The 22633-nt window shown below is 44.2% G+C and overlaps 1 protein-coding gene and 1 non-coding gene across 3 annotated transcripts in view; both read right to left on the reverse strand.

Moving 5' to 3' along the window:
- The window catches only part of Aff3 (ALF transcription elongation factor 3), a 538593-nt gene that overhangs the window by 258825 nt on the left and 257135 nt on the right, over positions 1-22633 (reverse strand). The gene's annotated exons all lie outside the window — the stretch shown is intronic.
- LOC124963761 (small nucleolar RNA U13) lies at positions 3089-3186 on the reverse strand. Its single transcript, XR_007104799.1, has one exon. It is a non-coding gene; the product is annotated as a small nucleolar RNA U13 (small nucleolar RNA).

Consider the following 22633-nt stretch of genomic DNA (forward strand, 5'->3'; position numbering starts at 1 on the left):
TCTTTATTTTTATTGTACGTTTTTAGTACCAGTGCTTACACTGAGACACATCTCCAGCCCTCTTTTATATTTTATTTAGAAATAGGGTCTCACTGAGTTGCTCAGGGCCTCACTAAGTTGCTGAGGCTGGGTTTGAACTCACTATCCTCCTGCCTCAGCCTCCCAAACTGCTGGGATTACAGGGCCATGCTCTGCTAAAAAAAACAAGTTTTACAAAATGGAAAGGTTGATAAGAAATAGACTTCACATTTCAAATATCCTGAGACCGTGATGGCTAGATTCTAAGAGCTCAGGGTGCCAAAGTCCCCTCTTCAATATCTCTCACGTCATGTGAGTGACTACTGGGAAAGTTGGAAAGAAAACCATTTGCCTCAGTTACTTGGTGGTCCCATGACCTTCAACTTCTTTGCCTTCTCCCAAGGGATTATTATTGTATGGAATGGATCATAAGACACATATGCACATCAAGAATCTCCCCTTCCAAAGGAGAAAATGTCAACTTTGTTCACCAAAATCAAAAAGGCTTGCGGTCTAATTAAACTACCCCCAAGATTAGGCTACAATAATTTAACTGAAAACGATCATTTTGTGGTAAATACTAGCAAAAGCAGTCAGAAAGTGTAAATGAAAATTGTCAAGGTTATTTCCTACCTAACAGCATGTCTTAAATGCTTACAGAAAGAGAAAAGGCACCATTCAGTTATCTATCAACCCTCCTCTGCAACATGGTCAGTATACAAGAATGATGTACGATTGTTTGATTCTGGGTTTGATGTCCAGCACTGGGGAAGTAAATGATTTTTAGATTTCCTTAAGGCTACATACAATAAAGGGCATCCAGAAACAGCAGCTGCCAAGGAAGGAGTGACAGACTGCTAACGTCAATTACAACCAAAGAGCAGACTCGGAAAATCTGCAAGGTGGTCTCAAGATTAAGAATAAGATCAGGCTGAGTCAGGTGTGGTGGCACATGCCTGTAATCCCAGCAGCTCGGGAGTCTGAGGCAGGAGGATCTTGAGTTCAAAGCCAGCTTCAGCAACAGTTGAGTCCCAAAGCTCAGCGAGACCCTGTCTCTAAATAAAATACAAAATAGGGCTGGGGATGTAGCTCAGTGGTCAAGTGCCCCTGAGTTCAATCTCTGGTACTGCCCGCTCCTCCAAAAGAAAAGGACAGGCTGGCCACCACTTGGGTGGAGGGTGTGCTGTGAAATGGTATAAATCAACAGAGGACAGAACAAAGCAGGGCCCAGCTTGTATCCTGCCTCTTCCTTCACGACATGAGCTACCTTCAAAGTTAAGGGAGAGCAAACTGGGATGGAATGGACCTCTTGGGTGGAAATACTACGGGGAAGCTTTTAGCCACTTGACATAGCACACCTGCCCCTGCAAAGAAAAGACAGCATGAATCATGTTGAAGGAGCGCGATAATATGGCCATGTTAAGGTGGCATCGTCAGATCAGAAAGAGGCAAATGCTCCAGCCAAGGGGAGATTCCCAAGCTACAGATTCCCAAGCTTGCTTCTGGGCCCCCACAATCACACCTGAGAATGTCTGGTGCAGCAGGCAGCAGCGTGGGCCTCCGCAAATCCAATTCTTCCATCTGTCACAGGTGCCCCCTCCTGAGAGGTTACCCAACTTCTCTAGGCCTCGCCTTTCTCATTCCTGGGATTACAGGTGTGCACCACTGTGTGTGGCTCACCTTTCTCACTCTTAAAGCAGCATAATAATTGTACCTACTCGGCGCAGGACGGAATGAGGGAATGCATGAAGCATTTAACAGCAACTTCCACTCAACAACAAGGCAGCAAGTAGAAAGAATTACTCTATTTTAGAATCACACAGAATCTTAGAATCACAATTACTTTAATTTAGTACTGTAGTACTTAGAAAAGAAAAAGCAACAATTACTAGGAAGCAGTTCACAAAGATCAGATGATGTTTCCTCTGGTCTTGGACATCATGTGTCTGTATTTCTGCAAGGCACTGTCAGGGTCTTTGAGGATTCTGGGAGGGTAGACAGAAGAATTTAGAAGAACTAGTGGCTAACTGACTGCTATGCCCAGTGACTATTGATCAACAAACACCTGTCGTATGCTTAGTGTGTCTGGCATGTTCTAGATGCCAGAGATTCATCAATGCATGAAATAAAAAATGTGGGCCCTCCTGGAGTTTAGATTGTAAAAAGAGGAGATGGGGAGAACAGTAGACAAATACCTGATCCAGCAGAGAAGATGAAATGTCATAGTAAAAACTACAAGTGGGTGTGCAGTGTGGACAGGGCCACCTGGGCATCCAGTGCACATTTGGTGAGCAGGTCGCCTCGGACTGCCAAGACGTAGTTTAAGAGACCCCTCCCCATCCTGCTCCCCACCTGCAAATCTCTAGCAATGGCAGATCCCCGCCCCACCGTGAGAACCTGCGTGGCTGGAAGATCCATGAGTCTGCAGAGCAGGGCAAGAAAGGGCGCCAGGTTCAGCAGTTGAGAGAAGATGGAAGGAGCAGGGACGCTTGTCCCAGGACAGAGAGGTGTGGAGGAGCAGGCCACAAGGATACCTCCATTTACCGCTGCTATGGAAAAGGACTTATACTGAGTTGTTCCAGACATGAGCCTGGACCCGTGGGGGAATGTGCAGGGTCACTTTAGCTTCCTGGAAGTTCTTTTTCACATTTAGAATCATCCAAATAGAAAATGGGTCTGAATGATTACAGGTTCAGCTGGAGGCTGAATGAATGGAAGTAACTTATGAACTCTCACCTCTCAAGTGTCAGATTTGTTCTGTTTTGATGACTATAATTCAAAATTCTGGTCATTTTCAATAATTTTTGATGATGACAATGATTAAAGGCACGCTTCTGTATCTTCAGGGTTAGTGAGTCACCTGTGAAGGAAGCCCTACAGCGAACGGCAAGAGTGGCGTTCTAAGAGAAGGCCGAGAGTGTGGAGCAGACTCACACAGTACCTGATAAACGAAAGGGATTGAGGGCATAGAAGCTTCAGAGATTATAATTAATAATAAATCAATGAAAGTATTTAAAGATAAAAATCTATCATAACCTGTTTACATTATTTAACTTTCTTAAAATTAAAACCTCAGGTAATGTGCTGACGTCATGACAAGGCTTAGAGGGAGGCATGTCACATGACAGCATGAACACCCAGTCACCATGCTTATGAGCAGAAAAGGATCGACATCACTAACCTGAAGCATTTTCAGTTCTGTCGGCAGGCTGTGAAAGATGCTATCCATAGACATGTGAAGAGAACCGTTTATAATGGTCATTAATATTTATTTGCGGGAAGAAAGGTAACTGGGTATGGTCTGCAGCGAACAATGGGCTGAACTCATCACTGAGGAAAAGACTACAATATGGTGGCATTTATTATCATCTGAAGCCCTACCAGGTTGTTATTATTTGGACAAGGTTCGTGTGTTCCTGGATTTGCCCTTGGAATGGTCATGTTGGGAGGTAGTGGCCTTCAAGAGCTGGGGCCTGTGCAAAGTCATTATCAGGTCACAGGGGCATTGCCCTCAAAGGGATTGATGCTGGTCTAAAGAAGTGAGTTAGTTTTCAAGAGAGTGTGTTGTTATACAGCGAGGTCATCTTGCAGGTTTGGTCTCTTCTGTAAGTAGCCATATCTCTTTCCACCACTCTGCAAGGGAGCCCTTGCTAGGACACGGGTGACACATTCTTTGAACCCTCCAGCAACCATGTGATCCAAGTAAACCTCTTTATAAAGTACCCAGTGTCAGGTATTTTGTTACAGCAACACAAAATGAACTGAATCACAGGCAAAGCCTTGCCTTAGAAAACACATCATAAATAATTCTCCATACAAGACAGCCAGGATTTTCCAAAGTGAGGTCACAAGCACCGGGAGTCCATGGCATTCCATACCTTTGGGGATTTGACTAATCCTACTGTGTTGGTCATGATTAAACTCCAGCAACCCCCTTTCATTTTATTTTTCTCGTTCCTAAAATCTTACCTGAATAGATGTTTTATTTTAAAAATGTTGTGTATGGTAAAGGTCAGTGGAAAAAATTTTTTACAAAAAAAAATTCATTTCTATCTCTGTGTTGGAGTTTGCCTTTTATAGCACTTTATCTCCTACTCAGCCCTGTGTGATGCTTCTCATGGGCTTCCTAGTGGCCAAGCCAAGCCTCACAGGGGGGAAACTTCAAGGCGCAGTACAAAGACCCTCACTCTCCAGCTCCTTTTGCAGTTCTGCTTTAGAGAAATCAAAGTCTTCATTCAGCCGAGATGAAGCTGCGGCTCCTTTCCTGGGAAACTCTAACAGCTGTAAAGACCAACTCGGCGAGGCCTGAAATGCCTTCTCCACACACGGCTGTGGCAATCCAGGAGCGTCTTCGACTCCCACTTCACCAAGATGAGAGCGCACACCCACCAACACTTCACCATAACAAGGCAATGGTGCCCCTCGATGTCGCTGAGAGTAACTCTCCGTGTTCACTCTCCCCCCAAGTGTCAAGGTCTAAGACCAAACAGCTCTTAACAGCCTGGAGTCATGAAGACGTTGAACCCAAGTCACAGGCTGGGGATGACAACCTGAGGGGCAAACCCGGATGAAGATGAAGCAGAGGCCTGGCGGTTGGGCCCGGCCTCTACCCTCCAAGACAAGCCTGCACCTGAGCAAGTCCTTGTTCTTCACTTGAAAAAATCAAACACTCTTAATAAGGATGTCGGTGGACCAATTTTTCATGATCACATGCCTTTCAAAGGGAAGGCCTGGAGTCAGTTCTGATCAATACAGCCTTTCCTGCTTCCTGCTTCCAATCCGTTAAGCAAGAAAATGCCTTTACTTTGGCACTAATTCCACTGTGCCCAAATTTAAAAAAAAAAAATCCAAGAGACTGTCTATTTAATATCCACACAGTCTTTAGAAAAACAACACAACATACACACACAACAATGCCCCCCCCCGCAAAAAAAAAAACCCACAAAACCAAGGAGATGAAGGAGATCCAGAGAATAGTGCTAGAAAAGCCCTTTTTGAAAACACACCAAGTAAAAAAAGAGTCAAAAGATTACAGAAAGCGATTCTGTCCAGTCAACCCATATTTGGCTTGGAAAGAATTCACATTCTAGAAAGTGGCTTATTCATTTTAGTTCAGGTGCTTGTTCATTCCTCCTCAGATGACTACTGGGACCAGCACCTGGTCAGTACTGGAGTTAAGTGATGAGCAGAAGGGACTGAGCCCACCTCTCAGGGAGCCAGGTAACAAACCCACTGTCCAGTTCCAGAGCGGCCAGTGTGCACGAGGACAGTGAGCAGGGTACGTAAGAGGGCTGGCCGAGGCATGCTGGTTCCCGTCAGCACTAACATTACCTCGTATCACAGAGGGATAATGAGGGCCTTTGGTACTTAGGAAGAAAAGTCCTAAAAGGAGCCGGTATCCTCATAACCGGAGGTGTAAAAGCCCAAAGTAGAACAACATCAAATTGAAAAGCAGCGGCAATATGTGAGCCCAATTCCTACCACGTCCCCAAGACCCTTGGAAGAACCTATTTATAATCTCATCGTCACCATTCTGAAAAGGTAGAGAAAGAATCACAGGTTTTTGAAAAGAAATCTTGCAAATAAAATGGCAGTACTGCAAAATGCAAATGTAAATGCTGCAGAGCCATCTGTTCGATATTACGGCAACACTGGGGAAAGGCTCTGGAAGAAATGATGTTTGAAATCATTAAAAAAATAACATGTCAAGTTTAAAATACTCAAGAATCTTAAAACCGGCATCAACACATTCAGCAACCATATGGCCCTACAGCAGGTTTAAAAAAAAAAAAAAAAAAAAGTTGCCCTGCTTGCAATTTCTACTTCAGCCCAATGGTTTTTAATCGTTTCTATTTCTCATTTGAGTACCTTTTTTTTTCTATCGAATCCCTTGGTGTTTACAGTTTCTTGAATTATACTTAAACCACAATGTTCACTTCACCCCCTTCAGAAGTAGGGGATGTAGTGAGCAAGAAGGAGTGAGCTGTTCCCGAAGGTGGCATGCGGAGGTGACCACATACAACAGGTTGAACACGTCTTCTTGTAGTTTTTCAGTTGATCCAAACTGACTGCACAATAGCACTAATATCTGCTGACCTCACTGGGCATTGCCACAGTCCAGGCGATTTACACTCATCATATTGTCCAGTCGCCGCGGTTTTATTAGGCAGATTCTGCTATTATCTGTATTTCACAGGTTAAGAATTGCCTCGGAGTCATAGAGGAAGCAGGTGGCCGTGCCATGGTCCAGATCCAGTTGTGTGGACCACATCTGTGTCCTGAGCGAGTCCTCTGGGCAATACATCCGTGTTCAGGTGCCCGTGTTGATTTTCCAAGGGTGAGAATAAGCAGTATTTGTCTGAGGGTAGAGCTAGCGCCCTTGTCTCATCCAGAAGAGAATCCTGGAGAAGTGCCTTCACTCAATCTCAAAAGAACAGAGGGAGAGGTCTAAAGAAAAATCCTTCCAGAAACAGGAGACACCCCGCGAGTCGCAGAGCTGGGAAAACAGGCGGCAAGTGAACAAAACTGGGTTGAGTTAATACCGCTAACATCATTTTAAAAGGTGAAGATCAGAAAAAGTCATCCTGTCCCCTCAAACAGGTCACTGACCTAAAATTTCAGCCTGAGTTTTAAAGCCGTATTCACAAAGCCATCGATCACGCTGTCATCACAGAGGACGTACCTACTGCATAAGCAAAAGCACCTGCCCACAGGGAAGTCACTTCATCTCCGTCCCAGAAGCAGAGTTTCCACTGGAAGAAACTCCCAGCATCTATCCCAGGATGGGCCACCGGCACCCAACACAGTGCCGGGCCAGCACTGCAGAGACGTCTGTCCAGCAAGTGGAGAACAGCGTTTGTGGTACGTATTTCAATTTGTGAGACAGAAAAGCAACTGGAAGCCCATTGCTTGTATCACTGTTCAAAACTCATGTCGCAAGTTGATTCCAATGTTCAGGAAAAAAAAAAAGTCACAAAATCTAGAAGGGCCAGAGAACTACACATTTATAATAGAAATACCTGAGGTTTCAAACAAATTTAAAAAAAATTTTTTAAAAATCAGTTTCATTCAATGTAATAACTTCCCAGAGTGCCTGGAGCATACAGCAGGAACTCAATACGGGATACATGCATGAAAATAATATGACCTCAAATGGTCAGCGGCATGCATTTTAGATGAAAAGGTTGCTTTTGTATTTCGTCATAAAGTGTTCAACATCTCTAGTAATTAGAGAAATGCAAATTAAAACAACCGTAAGATTTCATCTAACTCCAATTAGAACAGCTATTATCAAGAACACAAGCAATAATAAGTGTTGGCATGGATGTGGGGAAACAGGCATACTCGTACATTGCTGGTGGAGTTGCAAATTGGTGCAGCCACTCTGGGAAGCAGTATGGCTATTCCTCAAAAAACTTGGAATGGGTCCACTTTTTGACCCAGTTAGACCACTCCTCAGTTTATACCCAAAGGACTTAAATCAGCATACCACAGTAACACAGCCACATCAATGTTTATAGCAGCTCATTCACAATTGCTAGATGGTGGAACCAACCTAGATGCCCTTCAACAGATGAATGGATAAAGAAACTGTGGTATATATACACAATGGAATATTATTCAGCCATAAAGAATAAAATGGTGGTATTTTCAGGTAAATAGATGGAATCAGAGAATATCATGCTAAGTGAAATAAGCCAATCCCAAAAAACTAAAGATCAAATGTTTTCCCTGGTAAGTGGATGATGCTACATAATGGGGGCTTGGGGGGTGGCGGATGAGAGAAGAATGGAGGAACTTTGGATTACGTAGAAATGAGAAGGGGGAGGGGGTGGGGGTATGACAGATGGTGGAATGAGACAGACATCATTACCCTGAATACATGTATGATTACATGAATGGTGTGACTCTACATCTTGCACAACCATATAGATGAAAAGTTGTACCCCGTTTGTGTACAATGGATCAAAATGTAGTCTGTAAGAATAAAAAAAGAAAAAAGAAAAAAGAAGACTTTTTAAGATTACAAATCATATTTAAACTACTTGATGAGTAGTTTAGGGTGAACTTGAAGGAAGCCAGGTGGGAGGAACATTGGCCACATATTTAACTTCTTTAGACGTAGAGATATGAATGAAATTATATATGGAACCCTATAAAAAGCAAAAACCACAGAAGGAGCAGATGTTCATGTAGCAAGTGATTTCCAAAAATCTGCAACCTACATTACTCTTTAGTTCTGCTACAAAGGAGTTACCGAAGCATCCGGCCACTGTCGCTGGTCTCCACAGAGATGTCTTGGGCCTCACAGAACTTTCTCAAACTTCTACTTCGCCTTCATCTGCCCACTGCGGTTGACTGCTCGTACAATCTCACAACTGATTAGCATCCTGTCTTTAGTAACCCTTAAGTTGCATTTAGGCAGAGTAGGAAGTAAAGAGAATAAACTTGGGTAAAACGAGTTGGCATAGCAACTAGGTATGCAGAGTTACAAAATTAACACAGAAAAATCCATGTAACGAAATCCACCTAAACACACGGGGAAGGAATCAGAGTTCACAACCACCTAAGCACTTCGGCCTTCCATTCCCCAACTCAGGTGCATGGGTCAAACTCAAGCCCAGAGCCAATCACCACCCTCCAAAAATATAAAAGGCACTTTACAAAACTATCCCCAAAGTTTTAATTTTAATGAAGGTTAAGAAATAGACCTGCATGTAATGGTCGATTCGGTTTTGGCAAAGGTAATCTGTCAAAGGCAATTCAGTGAGGAAAAGATAATCTTTTCAAAAATGGCACCAGAACAACTGGATACCCACAGGGGGAAAAAAAAAATTCACCTCAAAAAGGACCTTAGATTTAAACATAAGAACCAGAATACAAAATTTCGAAAAGAGAACAGAGGTGAAAATTGGGATGACCATGGGCTAGGAAAATAGTTCTTAAGACCAAAAAAAAAAGAAAGATAAATAGAGGAAAAAATAAATCTGACTGCTAAATGAAAAATGTGTCCTCTTTAGAAAGGTGTGAAGAATAAAGAGATAAAGGTAACAGGGTGGCTCTGGAGGGTGACGGGCATGCTCAAATACTGATCATGGTGATGGTTGCCGAATTCTGGGAATACACATAACCCGAGTAAAGAACAGTCAAATTCAACAAGATGACAAATACCTCAATAAAACCTGAGCAGAACCACACAGAGGAGGCATATCAAAGGCACACAGGCCAACCGAAGGAGACCCTTAGGGCCAAAGCTGGAACACAGAAATAAAGTAGAACTGGATTTTAACTCCACCTGGGAAGTCAATATCCTTGATTCCATACCAACATAAATAAATGAGCGGTTAAATAAATGGGGAAGAAGAGATACATCTATGCATAAGAATTAATGTACATAGCTACTCTGGACTCAGGGAGTTAACGCAAGACTGGCCATTCTTAAGTATGCGCTTCATAGAGGGACTTCTTCCCAAAGAGTGCAGGATGGAAAGGCGGGGGAGGGAACACCTTCACAGTGGAGTCAAGTGGCAAGAGTCCCTGGTATCCCCTAAGTGCTTACGGTCAAAGTCCACCGTGGTGAATGTGCTCAGAGTCTGCACCCTTGAGCTGGTGTGACGGAAAGGGGATTCCCCTCTGGGGTCTTACTCCACAGACCCACGACACTGGTCTCACCAGGAGGAAAAGAGCAGACAGACCCTAACCAAGGGCCATTTTACAAACACCCGCTGATGTCCCTTAAGTGTCAAGGTCACCCAAGACAAAGGGAGTCTGAGACACTGTCACAGCCCATGGGAGTCCGGGAAGACATGACAGCCAAGCGTGGGTTATCCTAGACGGGATGCTGGCATAAAGAAAAGACGCCAGGCAGAACCTAAGTAAATCTGAACTCAGTACTGGCTTTCAGTGACAGTGACGCATCAGTATTGGATCATTAGTTGTGACAAATATACCATACCAGTATGTTTAAAATATGATTTAAGGGCTGGAGTTGAGGCTTCGTGGTAGAGCGCTTACCTAGCAAGTGTGAGGCACTGGGTTCCATCCTTAGCCCCACATAAAATAAAGTTATTTTTAAAAATATAATTTAAATAAGAACCAGAGTCTCATGATACAATATTCAAAATGTCCAAAATGCAATTAAAAATTACTGAGCATAAGAAGAACCAGGAAAATCCCAACTCACATGGGGAAAAACAAGAGATGCCAACGGTGAGATGAAACAGATGTTGAAATTATCAAATTCACGAAACTGTCCATTCAAAATTGGTGGATTTTATTAGACATAAATTTTGGTTTCCCCCCAAAAAAGAATTTCACAGAGTGACTTCTCCCCCCCACTCACAGAGAACAAAACAACAATGACAGTTTTAAAAGAAGGACAGATGCAATTAAAATATTACAGCAGTATTATTTTGGGTGTAGTGTGAGATAAGTTGATCCTTATAGACTATTTTGGAATTATACCACTATTCATATCATCACTTCTTTGAGAAATTATGCTTTACATTTCAGACAATCGGCTTACAAAAAAATCATTTGGTACTTAATCCTGTCTTAAATTGATAACCGATCATTTTAAAAAATGTGGTACTGTGCAGACCCAATCCTAAACCCAGGAACATGAGATGGCTGATGAGCAGGGTATCAGATTATGCATAAGCTTGTCCAATGTTATTAACATCTCTCAAAGGACTATGGGGATAGGACAGTTGGGAAAAGGGTAGTATTTTAGAAAAATCTCCAAATGAGGATTCAGCTGTTCTGACATGAAGACAAGAAGAAGAGAACCATTAAGACTCTCCCTTTCTCTGACACCAAAACGACCCATAGAAATGAATGGGTTCATGCCTCCCCAGTGGTGTGTGCCTGAGGTACCACCCATCTGGGAGGCTGAGGCCAGCCTGGGCAGTGTAGGGAGACCCTCATCCCAAACAACCACAAAACAACAACAACAGAAATGAACGAGTTTCACTTTATAAGGTACCTCTTATTAAATTCTTCAGTCTTTGGTGGGGGAGGGAAGTGAATATTTTCTAAACGACAATGCAAAAATCTTTTTTGGGGGAGAAAAAAAAAAATGTTGGAAGAACCACAAAGACAATCTTTCCTTCCTTCCTACACTAAACTACTTGCACAGGTACACAGTTCCAAGGAGATTGTCCAGATGAATATTTATTTTCTTAAAGGGGGAAAAAAATCTGTGAACCCAATCATCTTTCACTCTGCAACTGGCATCTAAGTTGGGAGCTCGTTTGCAAACGGTCCCTGAAATTGTGTCACTCATTCTGATTCTGGGTGAATCAGAACATGATCCTGCGCCCGACTGATTTGCATTAATTGTGATCAACTGTCAGGATTTTGTTTATGAGACTGAATAATTTTTGATCCTAAAATAATGATGCTGACTATCAAGTGATTCTGATTATTTAATTTTGGGGATCCATTTAATATAATCATTGGGTTCTCAGATGTTGAACGACAGGGCTTTTTATATCATGGTGCCTGCATATTTCCAAGCACGCTGAGGTCCTTCCAAGTCATTCTGTCGGGAGCTCACTACACAAATAAACTACGGTGCATATATGTTGTGCTTTGGGAATGCCAAAAACATTACAATATAGGAACAGAACACTGGAACACCTACATAAGTCAGTCCCAGCTTGGATCAGACCAACTTTCTGCTTCTGATGATAAAAAAAATTCCACCCCCTCCCCTTCCACTGTGGGTGGGGAACCCTGCCCAACCCTGCCCAACCCTGCTCAACCCTTTGGCTTTGGTTGGCTAAGGGACTTGCTTTGACCATGAGATGCAGGAGACAGGATGGGAACTGAGGCTTCAGATGTGCTTACTCAGGATGCCTGGCCCTCCCACCATCACCATGATAAAGGTCCTCCCAGGCGGCATGTGGTTGCTGGAGGAATAACTTGTAAGACAGATCTGAGTGTGACCTTCAGCACGGAGCTGTCTCCCCCCCACCCCAGTGCCAGCCTAGATAGGCAGACCTGGAGATGGGACACAGGTAGATGGATGCTTTAAGCCTCTGAGGCTTGGGGTGGCTTGTTCCTCAGCTATTATTGACTTCATTAAGATGGGACTTCACCCTCCACAGATATGCCTGGGTTAAACTGCAGTTTGGAAAAGGCACCAAAATACAACGGCTCTGCTTTTCCTTTGTCCTAAGTACATTTCTAACCGAGTCTGGATGACTCTCTAAGGGCACCAGCTTCCCCTTGCCTAGATCCAGCAGGTGCTTCTCCTTGCAGCCCATGCACGTCTGTCAGGATTCCGCTGATTTCTCCTTACCACGTCGGCACGTTACTCTTCAGAAGACACAGTTATCTGCAAACATGTCACTTTGCGCCCTGTCTTCTAGAATCACATCATTTTTATTGTGGAATTTTTTCTTCTTCTTCTTCTCCCCCCCCCCCCCAGTGGTCTAGGAACCATCTGTAGCACAGTCATCCAGAACTATTGCGGAAATTGCCATTGCTGGGCCCACTCCAGACCCACTGAGTTGGAATCTCTGGGGTGGGATCCAAGAGCAGTTTTAACAAGCTCCCTTGGAAATTCTTCCATTACAACAAAGTTTTTGAAACACTGATTTATGAATATGTTAACGAGCCAGATTCCCCAGCCAGCACCTCCTCCTAGAGGATTTAAATAGTTACCTATCATTATCTAGACTTGGATCTGTTAAGCCCTTATTTTTGTTTTCTGTTTGTTACCCTCCACTTCAACCTATTGCCTTTACTTCCTGTCACTTGTAATCACAGGAGAGTTCAATTTCAACCAAATAACCTTAGTACAGAATGTTTTCATGAACCTTTTCATCATCTATACATGTTATTTATAGGACTACTTTTTACTAAGATATTCAGCTGAACCAGGTGGTGCATGTCTGTAAACCCAGCAACTCAGGAGGGAGACTGAGGCAGGAGGATTCCAAGTTCAAAGCCAGCCTCGGCAACTTGGCAAGGCCCTGAGCAATTTAGTGAGACCCTGTCTCAAAATAAAAAATAAAAAGGGCTGGGGATAGATATGGCTCAGTGGTTAAGTGCCCTGGTTTCAATTTCCCTGGTGGAAGGAAGGAAGGAAGGAAGGAAGGAAGGAAGGAAGAAAGAAAGGAAATAAATTTATATAGTCTCTCAAAAATCTACCTGGGTTACTTAGGTAACCCACATAGAAACCATACTCTAAGCATTGCCTCTGCATTTTTTCTTAAAATTTAAAAACTATGTATTGACTATATTTTATTTTAAAATGTTTAATTGATAAATAAAAATAGTACATGTTATAAATCTTTGAGGTATGCATGGTGATTTGGTCTACATACACATGGATAACAATTATCACAACATATCAATTTACACCCATCTTTCCTTTTTAAAAAATACTTTTATATGTTGATATATATTATTTATTTACTTATTCATATGCAGTACTGAGAATTGAACCTAGTGCAGCACACATGCTAGGCAAGAGCTCTGCCTTGGAGCCGCAATCCTGGTCCCCATCTCTCCTTATTTTAAGTGTGTGTGTGTCTATTGCTGAATTTCAAGTAAACAGTGTGGTGTTATTACTTGGTTTTCACTTAGAGTCGCCAGGCCAGACACTAGATCCTCCAAATCTGTTCATTTTGTCACTGACGGTTCGCACTGTACGTATGACCAATATCTCCCCATTTCCACTCAGTGATTCTCTCCTTTAATAGAGCTCCCTGGCCGGCCTCGGTTGGAAGTGACTCACAAATCTTAATTCTCTGGGTTTCTTACAGAAAGACAATGTACTGGTAACAGAGCAGATTTTTAATAATGTTGCCAGTTCAATGACAGGTTTGGGTCAAGAGATCTAAATTGATGTCACCACTGATTCTGTTTCTTCTTCTGCAGCTTCCGGTCTCTTTGCATAGGTATGATACCAGCAGCATTGCAAAGGTACCATGAAGGCAGACCGTGGAGCCCCAGGACCTGAGTTTAGATCCTGGCCACTCACTACCTCCTTCCCGAACAAATGGAAAGCTCACCGTAGCACAAGCCTGCAGGTCAGATGAGCTATTACAACTGCAAGTGCTTCCGCAGACTCGTTAGACGATGTCGAGATTTGTTAAGTTGTCATTATTATTTTAAATGCTTGAGTGTATTCCTTGCACTCAGATTCTTTGTATTTAACCACTCTCCCTTTTATTTTCTTAAATATTTTATTTTTAAATTTATCATACATACAAGAATGTCCCTAACCCATACGTACATGTTAAAAAATAACAGTGAAACTCATGTTTCACTGAAACAGGGCACTCATGCTAGTAATCCCAGCAGCTCAGGAGGCTGAGGCAGGAGGATCACAAGTTCAAGGTCAGCCTCAGCAACTTAGTGAGGTCCTCAGTGAGACCTGTCTCAATAAAAAAAAAAAAAAAAAAATTTTTGAAAGGGCTGGAGATGTGGCTCAGTGTGAAGCACCTCTGGGTCCCACCCCCAGTACCCTCTCCAGAAAAAAAAAAGAGTAACATCGAAATAAATATCTGTGTGCCTAAGCAGCTTAAGATGCAGCATTGCCAACAATAAATACTTGGGCCCACTGTGCGCCTCGTGTGTTTCGCCGCCATCTCTTCACCACCCCAAGTGCAGTGTCTGCTATGGCCCTTGCTTTTCCTTATAGTTTTACTACATATTTATTGCTATTTTTAAAGAAACTTTGCAAGTTGCACATAATTTCCTTTATGGTCTATCTTCTTGCTAACACTCCCATCTGCCACCCTCTCAGCCTCTTCTGTTCTCCTCCGACAAGAGGCTGCAGTGGATTATGAAAGGTGCTTTCTCCCTGCACTGGTCACATGGTTTCTCTTCACTGCTTAGTTTTGAAGGCCTCTGTCTCCCTCCCTGGAGCTTTGTCATCATCGGCCTGGGTATAAGCAATTTTAAAGTTTTCAGGCTTTTAAACACTTTCTATTTATTTAATTTTTTTGGTTTGGGAGGGGCACCAGGGAGTGAACTCAGGGGTGCTCAACCACTGAGCCACATCCCCAGTCTTCTTGTAAACTTTATTTAGAGAAAGGGTCTCACTGAGTTGCTGAGGCTGGCTTTGAACTCGTGATCTTTTTGCCTCAGTCTCCCGAGTTGCTGGGATTACAGGTGTGCACCACCTCAGCTGGCTATTTATTTCCTAGAAGCCGAATTTGATTACATTTGCTTTTTAAGTTGCTGAACTAAAGGGTTGACTTCTCTGGTTTCACAGAACCTGCTGGGATGCTCCAGGTCACTGCCAGGGCTTGTTACCTGCAGCATAGTGTTTCACCCACAGGTAACTTCCAGGGGTATTTTCTACTCACTGGGGCCAAAGTATGCCGATCTTTATAGGTTCTAAGCTTTGTGGTTTAGAAAGCCTATGTTGACCCCTTATACCAGGTGAGGTAAAATTTCTCACACCCTGGATGACTAAAACCTGTTTTCACAGACTCGTCTAATTTCTCCATGGCTCAGGAATGTCTCCAGATGTGCTCCACATCAGTCCCCTGGTTGGGCCCAGCACTCCATGGTGTGGTCCTATTGCCAGCCCAAAGGACGGAGGCAGGGAAGGCCACAGTCCTGTCTGGGTCCTTTATGTGCTCCACGCTGTGTAGGAGCTGAGAAGAAGCTGAGTGTAAAACAATATTTTACAAACATAAAAGGATCTTTGAAACCTATTTGATGTGTCAGTCCTGCCCAAGGCTAAGACATCACAAAAGGGACCAAGTGAGGTTGTGATTAAATTTATTCAATTTTCTCTTCTCAATTAAAATCTAGTGCCAGACACCAAAAGGTTTCCTCTTCCTGTCCTTCTTCTTTTAAATGGTTATAATGGCAATTAAAAAGACCCCTTCGGTCACCCAACACTATTTCTTATCCCAACTACTTCCTACCATTTAATGATGCTATTTTGGCAAACTAATGTTACAAGAATTTTTGTATGAAAATAAATACAGCTTTAACTGGAACACTCAATAAATTATCTCAACAGATGTTTTTCCTGCAAAGGCATTAAAGAAATTCAAAACGAATTCATCCATCTAGACAGCTACCCACCTTCTCAGTGAAGTTCCTTTTGGTTGTTGATTTTTGCAAGTAATAATAGCGGATGAGAAGGAGGAAAAGGAGAGCTGTCTGAAAGGGGGCCGTGTCCATCAACTGCCTCGGGCTTCTGCAACTGTCTTTTGTCCCAAAAGGATAACTATTTCAGAGTAAAAGTATACTTCTGTGCTATAAAGATAACTATTTCAGTGTAAATATAATACTTTGTCATGGGGTAGGAAGTCAGATGATGACTGATTCAAACCACACAAGGACTCAAACTATGCTATTTAAGTCTCTCCTCAAAAATAACAAATTTTCAGAGATTTCACATAAACCCAACCCTCATCAGCCCTAAATCTGTAGGCACTAGATTAAGTATATCAAATAAATGTAACTTAGGAGACACTGAAACATACTTAAATTCTGCTACCAACTTACGGTTTTTTTTACATGCAGTGTTATAGAAAACACTTTAAAATCGGCTCTTAGTTATATATTATGTTTGGATCCCAAGACACAATAAATATTACTTAACAGAGACCACCCACGATGGCATGCCCTGTCTAATCAGGGTGGGCAGAGTGTGGTGAGAGCATGTGAGTCAGCGATGGTCAGCATTTTAACTGAGCAGCCCGGAGCCAGATGAGGACGGTCCCAGCAGATGAGAGGGCAGGGCAGATTTAGGCTCCACTTTTGTTTAGAATCCATAATGAGGCACAAAGGAACACCTCATTCAGAGGGGAGAGCAAGCTCTCCGCATTGGAAATGACAAAGAAAGGACATGAGACAGATAACAGGAGGACCTTCTAAGTCATCAGAATCTCAGGAAAGGGGAGCAGGTGTCAAATACCCAGTTGGTGCCTCGATTCCACCGAACCCCCTTCCAGAAGGAGCTGGAGGCCCACTTGCCACAGTGGGTCCTGGCTGATAGCTGGCCGCTTCTGCAGAGATCTGACGACGTTAGCTTCTTCCAAATCTCCCCACCACAGTGTGCAGAAGCGCAGCTTAGCTAGCTTCCCTCGCTTCACGACGCGAAGAACCTAAAGGTGGTCAGCACAGACCGTAAACAGGAGAACAAGACGAAGTGCCTCCTCTAGGCCTGCCGTCTTTGTGTCTGATCTCGCTGGTGGACCTCGTTCCGATGCATCTGTCTGCTGATGAAAGTCCACACCTGTAGCATCTCATTTTTCCTTGACAATGAAGCAAAAATGTCTGAAGAAATGTGTTTCCTGTCCCCATGGTAGAGTTCAATGATGGCTGCCCCCCTTGAGGACATGTTTTATACAGTTCCTTTTAAAAGCACAGAAGAGAATTGGTAGACTCATCTCGTACAGGGGAGAATCTCTCAGGCTAACAGGCTGCACACATGATGACCAGGCCTTCGGACCAGCCATTCAAAGGCTGCTCTGAACGGAGCCCATATTCCAGACTCTACAACCACACCGCCATGAGTGGCACCTGTCAAAGCACCGAGGCCCCTGAGTTGACACAAGCCGGTGCCAGGGGACACCGCAAGTGACCAAAAGCTTCATCGGGGAAACAACTCAAAGCTTTGCCTGGACTATGCTTCACAATCCAATGTGTTTGTTAGACAAAAATATGAAGCAGGAGCTCACATGTTCCTAGGGAGTGTGACAGAGTTCAGCAACCTCAGGGTCCCACCGAACTCCGATCAAGCAAAAGGGCGAAGAGTCATGCCTTCTTTGCTGCTGGAGATGCAGAGGTGACAAGAATGTCCCATGTTGCTTCTTTGGCATTTTAATTAGTCTCCCCCAGTGAACCTTCCTCAGCTTTAAATGGAAAGGAAAGAGGTTCCGAAACAGCCGATCTGAAAACACCGCAGCAATGAATTTCAAGCATACGCTGGTAGGAACACTGGAGGTTGGATGGAAACCAGAAAGGGAGGCGTCAGCCATGTGGGACACTGAATGGAAGTGATGGTAGGCAGGATGGATGGAGGAAGAACCTCAAGGCCACAATGGTGCAGTACGACTGCTGTGGCCCAGCCACCCTGTGCTGGGCGAGGGGAACAATCGTGGACCATCCCAGATGGAGGAGATGGAACAGCTTCTCCAGCAGGCTCTTCCGTCAAGAAGAACAGGGCTCTGGCCCCTGAGCAATGGGCTCTCGAGATAGGGAGTGGCAAGAGAGAAATCTGGAGACACGTGTGTGAACGTGGTAGGTCCTTGCCATCAAATTACTTAAGCTAGTCACACTTAGTTCATATGTTTGATGACAGAATCTGATTCGTCATCAGATTCGTCATCTGATTACGAGATCAGAAAGATCTAGTAAAACTGGATGGGTCCACCCAACAAAATGAAACGGAACAGAGACCAGGGAGGGTTACACTGAGATCCAGTGATGCCACTCCAAGAACACAGGAGGTCATTTATCAGCCCCTCAGGGATGTGGTTGGGAGTCGACAACAAGCAAACCTGACCAAAAAATTTAATTTGATAAATTATATTGGAAAAGAAGGGGATGACCCACTCTCAGGTCAGACATGGTACATTGTGCTGGTTCTGGATGCCATTCCATCCAATGAGAAGAAACTTATGAAGTCTCTGAAATGTTTCCATAGGGGATGTGAAAACTGAAGGACGTCATAAAGATCTCGTCTTTTTGAAGGGTTATTATGTGGGAAAGAGACTGGATCATTCCATGAGGCCATTATGGGCAAAATTGGAGCCAGCTATGGACATTCCAGTTCAATCATTCATCCAACAGGTACTTGTTGAGGCACAGCTGAAGCAGAAAGTTAAGGCAACTTCGCCAACACTCAGAGCTTTCCAGAAGGAAAGAGGCCTGCCTTCCGGAGACAGTGAGTGCATGGTTGCTGAAGAGATTAAGGCAAAAGCTGACGTTTCACGCAGACTGGTTGGAAATGCAACAGATGCGCCTGGAGCTCCCCACCTGGGAGACGTTTGTGATGATCCAGAAGTTACACCACACATCTTCCAAGATGCTAACTGAGTCAACACGGCGTTCAGGAGAAAGCAACAGAAACCAACACTGGCAAATGTAAAGAGGAGTTGCATGTATCAAAGAGGACCTCACAGACTTGCCACAGGCCCTACAGGGCTGGGCTTGAAGAAGACCTCCTCTGAAGGACGCCCAGTCGCGCTCAGGCACAGCCACTCTGGGAGTGATAACTCTGGGAAATCAGACGACTCATGTCACTCTCACTAACCACGGTGCTGACAGCAGTCTGGAAGCCAGAGGAACCGTCCACACTTTCGCCATCCTGGCTGGAATGGATTTCATGCATTTCCTACATCTTTGCGTCATTAGCTTCTAATTTAAAGCCTGGTCAAGTTTGGATTGTAGGCCCCAGTCTAAGCTTAAGGCAGCATGAAATATCAAGGATCTCACCTTTTAGTTTCTATGAGAAGGTTTCTGTCTCACAAGGCAGGGGATGCTGCCAAGACGGAAGGCTACCCAATGGAAGATTGGATCAATTCTTAACTCTCTTATAATTTAAAGAAGTCCAATCACTGAAACAGAAGGCAAAGTTAGCAAATTAAAGTTGGCAAATAACTTCCCTACTATTAAAGGGAACATCTGCCTGTATGTATTCCTTTTTAGGAGAATTCTGGTAGTCACGGTCACTGGCAAATATGGTTAGCACTGACTGGGAATTACCATGGCAGGTTGGAGAAAAGATGGCTCTCCTTTGAAAGGTATTGGTAACAGGAAGGACTGAGGATAAAGTAGGAAATTTCAGCTTGTATGGAGCAGATGAGTTTCTGTTGGGAAACTAAGAGACCCCTGGAAGAAAACTCTGGACGTCAAGAGATGCCTGGGCCCATTTCCCCAGGGCCTGTCCTCCCAACCCTGGGAGAGAAGCGCCATCTTCAATTGGAGTTTCACTGTGGTTTCCAAAGGACAGTGCTGGGCCGAGAGCCAGGCTGAGGCAACCACTGGGGTATTCTGGATTCTGGGTGACACTTTGGAATGTTAGACTGCCTCCAGGAAGTGTGGGCATACTCCTCATGCCCCTGGGACAGGTGGGCCCATGGAAGGAGAGATCAGCTCGCCCCCACAGCTGTCAAGCTGGGGCCCTCTCAGTAACAACACCCACGCCTCTCTTTATTTCCTTTTTTTTTTTTTTTTTTTTTTAAGGTCCTCTGACTGCAGCTCCTGTACCTGAAGTATGTCATTGAAAAAAGGCACAGATGGGATCTACCCGATCACATGAGAATGTTTTCGCAGCTTTTGAAAGCATGCTGGGTTTCTTTCCTTATGAAGGAAAAAAAAAAATCCCAACAACTCCTGTAGTCTAATGTTGAACCCTTTTCCATTTTCTTCCTGCTTTAGAAATAAACTGTTGCAGAAGCCAGTGTTCCGAGAGGTAATAACCAGTAGGGCAATAATTAAAATCTGATTCTTTTATTTTTTTAATCTGAAAGCAGCTAATTGTACCTACTAATCATGCCTTCATAGTTCACAGAGAGGGTACAGCATCTGAAATCTATTCCACATGAGCTGCCACCTACAGAAATCCAATGTTGGGCCGCGGCGGATGGGGGAGTCGTGGGGCAGGCAGAGGGGCATCTGACAGGTGTAGACCTGAGGGTAGACAGGTTCTGGGGCGGAGGGGCATTTATCTTCTTTTGAAAGCTCTAGAGGAGGAGCTGGAATTTTTATCATGGAAGCAACCAGAGAATGAGGAAGAGTACCAAGAACTGTCTTGAATGGCACTGTGACTTCTTGAGCATTTTAATCAGTATCATCTATGATCTTCTGAATGATATCAAAGAATCAAAAGGGGATAAGGTTACTTTCCTGTGAGGTGGACACTGTGCTCTTTTTGTATGAAGCTGTCTGTGCAAAGAAGAAAGGGAGCTAGGTCAGGGTCCCACCGTCCTATTTGAAATATGAATTTCTTGTTCTGGACTTCCAGGGAACACCTGCTACATCCACTGGCCCCAGTTAGCTCAGAGGACTCATCAAAGAGACCGATACCAAGCCAACCGGGCCCCCCGGGTAGCTGTCAGCTAGAAGTCTAACACGCACCCAGGATATGGAATGAAAGGGATGAGCAACGTTCCCAGAAAATACTCAACAAAACTTATCTGTGAAGGTCTTCTGCTGATCAGGTTACACCCTTCCTGAATCAGAAGGGCCTTCCGTAGAGAGAAGGCATTCTCCCGGTGAACGTTTCCTTAGCTCCTACATGTGCATGTGCCAATTGGAGGATGAAGGGACAGGGTGAGAAGAGGGAGGGAATCAAAGATGTCTCGAAGCCACTCCCCACAGCACAGAATTCCACCATTTAAAATGCCACTAATAGGGCTGGGGTTGTGGCTCAGTGGCAGAGCGCTTGCCTAGCATGTGTGAGGCACTGGGTTTGATCCTAAGCATTGCATAAAATCATAACTAAATAAAGTTGCTGTATCCAAATACATCTAACAAATTTTAAAAAATAAAAAAATAAAAAGCCACTAATATCATCTTGGAAATTATGACATCTATCCTGGGAAAGTATTGGGACTAAGGTTTAGACTTCATTGACTCATAAGAAATGTTCAAAAAAGAAGCAAACATGTCAGTTTATCTCCTGCCCAGGAGGGCCACTACTGTGTGTTCTTTCAAGGGACATCAGGGGAACACAGGTGACCCTAGGGAACTCCAGGGCCAGCACCCCAGAATACACAGTGCTGCACCAACATCCATCAAAGCCAAAGCATAGCAACAGAACATCATCCCAGAGGGTCACGTTCATGGCATGATTTATAAAGGAAAACTATGTATTCTTAAAAATGCTGTCACTGGTGGATACATTCTTTGTGAACTAATTTCATGCTGTGCTCAAAAACACGGAAAGAGCACAAAATGTTGATGCTCAGTAAAGGAGAGCTTAGAGGACAGAGAATCTGCACTGAACAAGGCACACAGGCACTAGCAGAGGGGACCCGGGACACTGGGTGCCTGTGATTCCTTAGCACATCTGCAGGGATCCCATTAGTGAGTATTAAAAGATGGATTAGACCCGTGTCTGGCGGTCCCGAGGTCCTGCCTCCCACTTCACTGCCAGGGTTTGGACTGGACAGAGTGGACCAGCCTCTATCCCATTTCACGCACCTTCCCAGCCTCAGCCTTGGGACCACTTGGTCATCCTCGGCTGCTGCTCTGTCTGGGATTAGGATTTTGTTGCTGACCGGCTGAGAGTGCTCAGATCCACCAGAATTACCCTGAAAAGGATGAGACCACAGTCAGCCACCTGGTCACTGTGCATCAACGTCGTACCCCTAACTCCCTCTGGAGCTAGGCTTCTAGCCCCTGCATGTGGCCCTGCAGGCTGTGGGCCACCTGCCCCAAGTGGGCAGAGGAAAGAGCAAGGTCACACTTGCCCTTCACCACTCAGGGTGAGCCAGTGAAAATACGTGAGGTCAGACCCTGAGCATCCTGGCCCTCAGAAGAACCTGGACCAGACTGCTGCACAGACCCGATCCCTGGGGCTTCCCAGGAAACCATACTCTAGGCAAGGAGGTGAATTTCACCAAGAATGTGCATGGCAGCTCAACCATTCCCAGGCTTGCAGGCCACCAGGGAGGCTGGCCAA

This window comes from Sciurus carolinensis, chromosome 13 (assembly GCF_902686445.1).
Source record: "Sciurus carolinensis chromosome 13, mSciCar1.2, whole genome shotgun sequence".
NCBI lineage: Eukaryota > Metazoa > Chordata > Mammalia > Rodentia > Sciuridae > Sciurus > Sciurus carolinensis.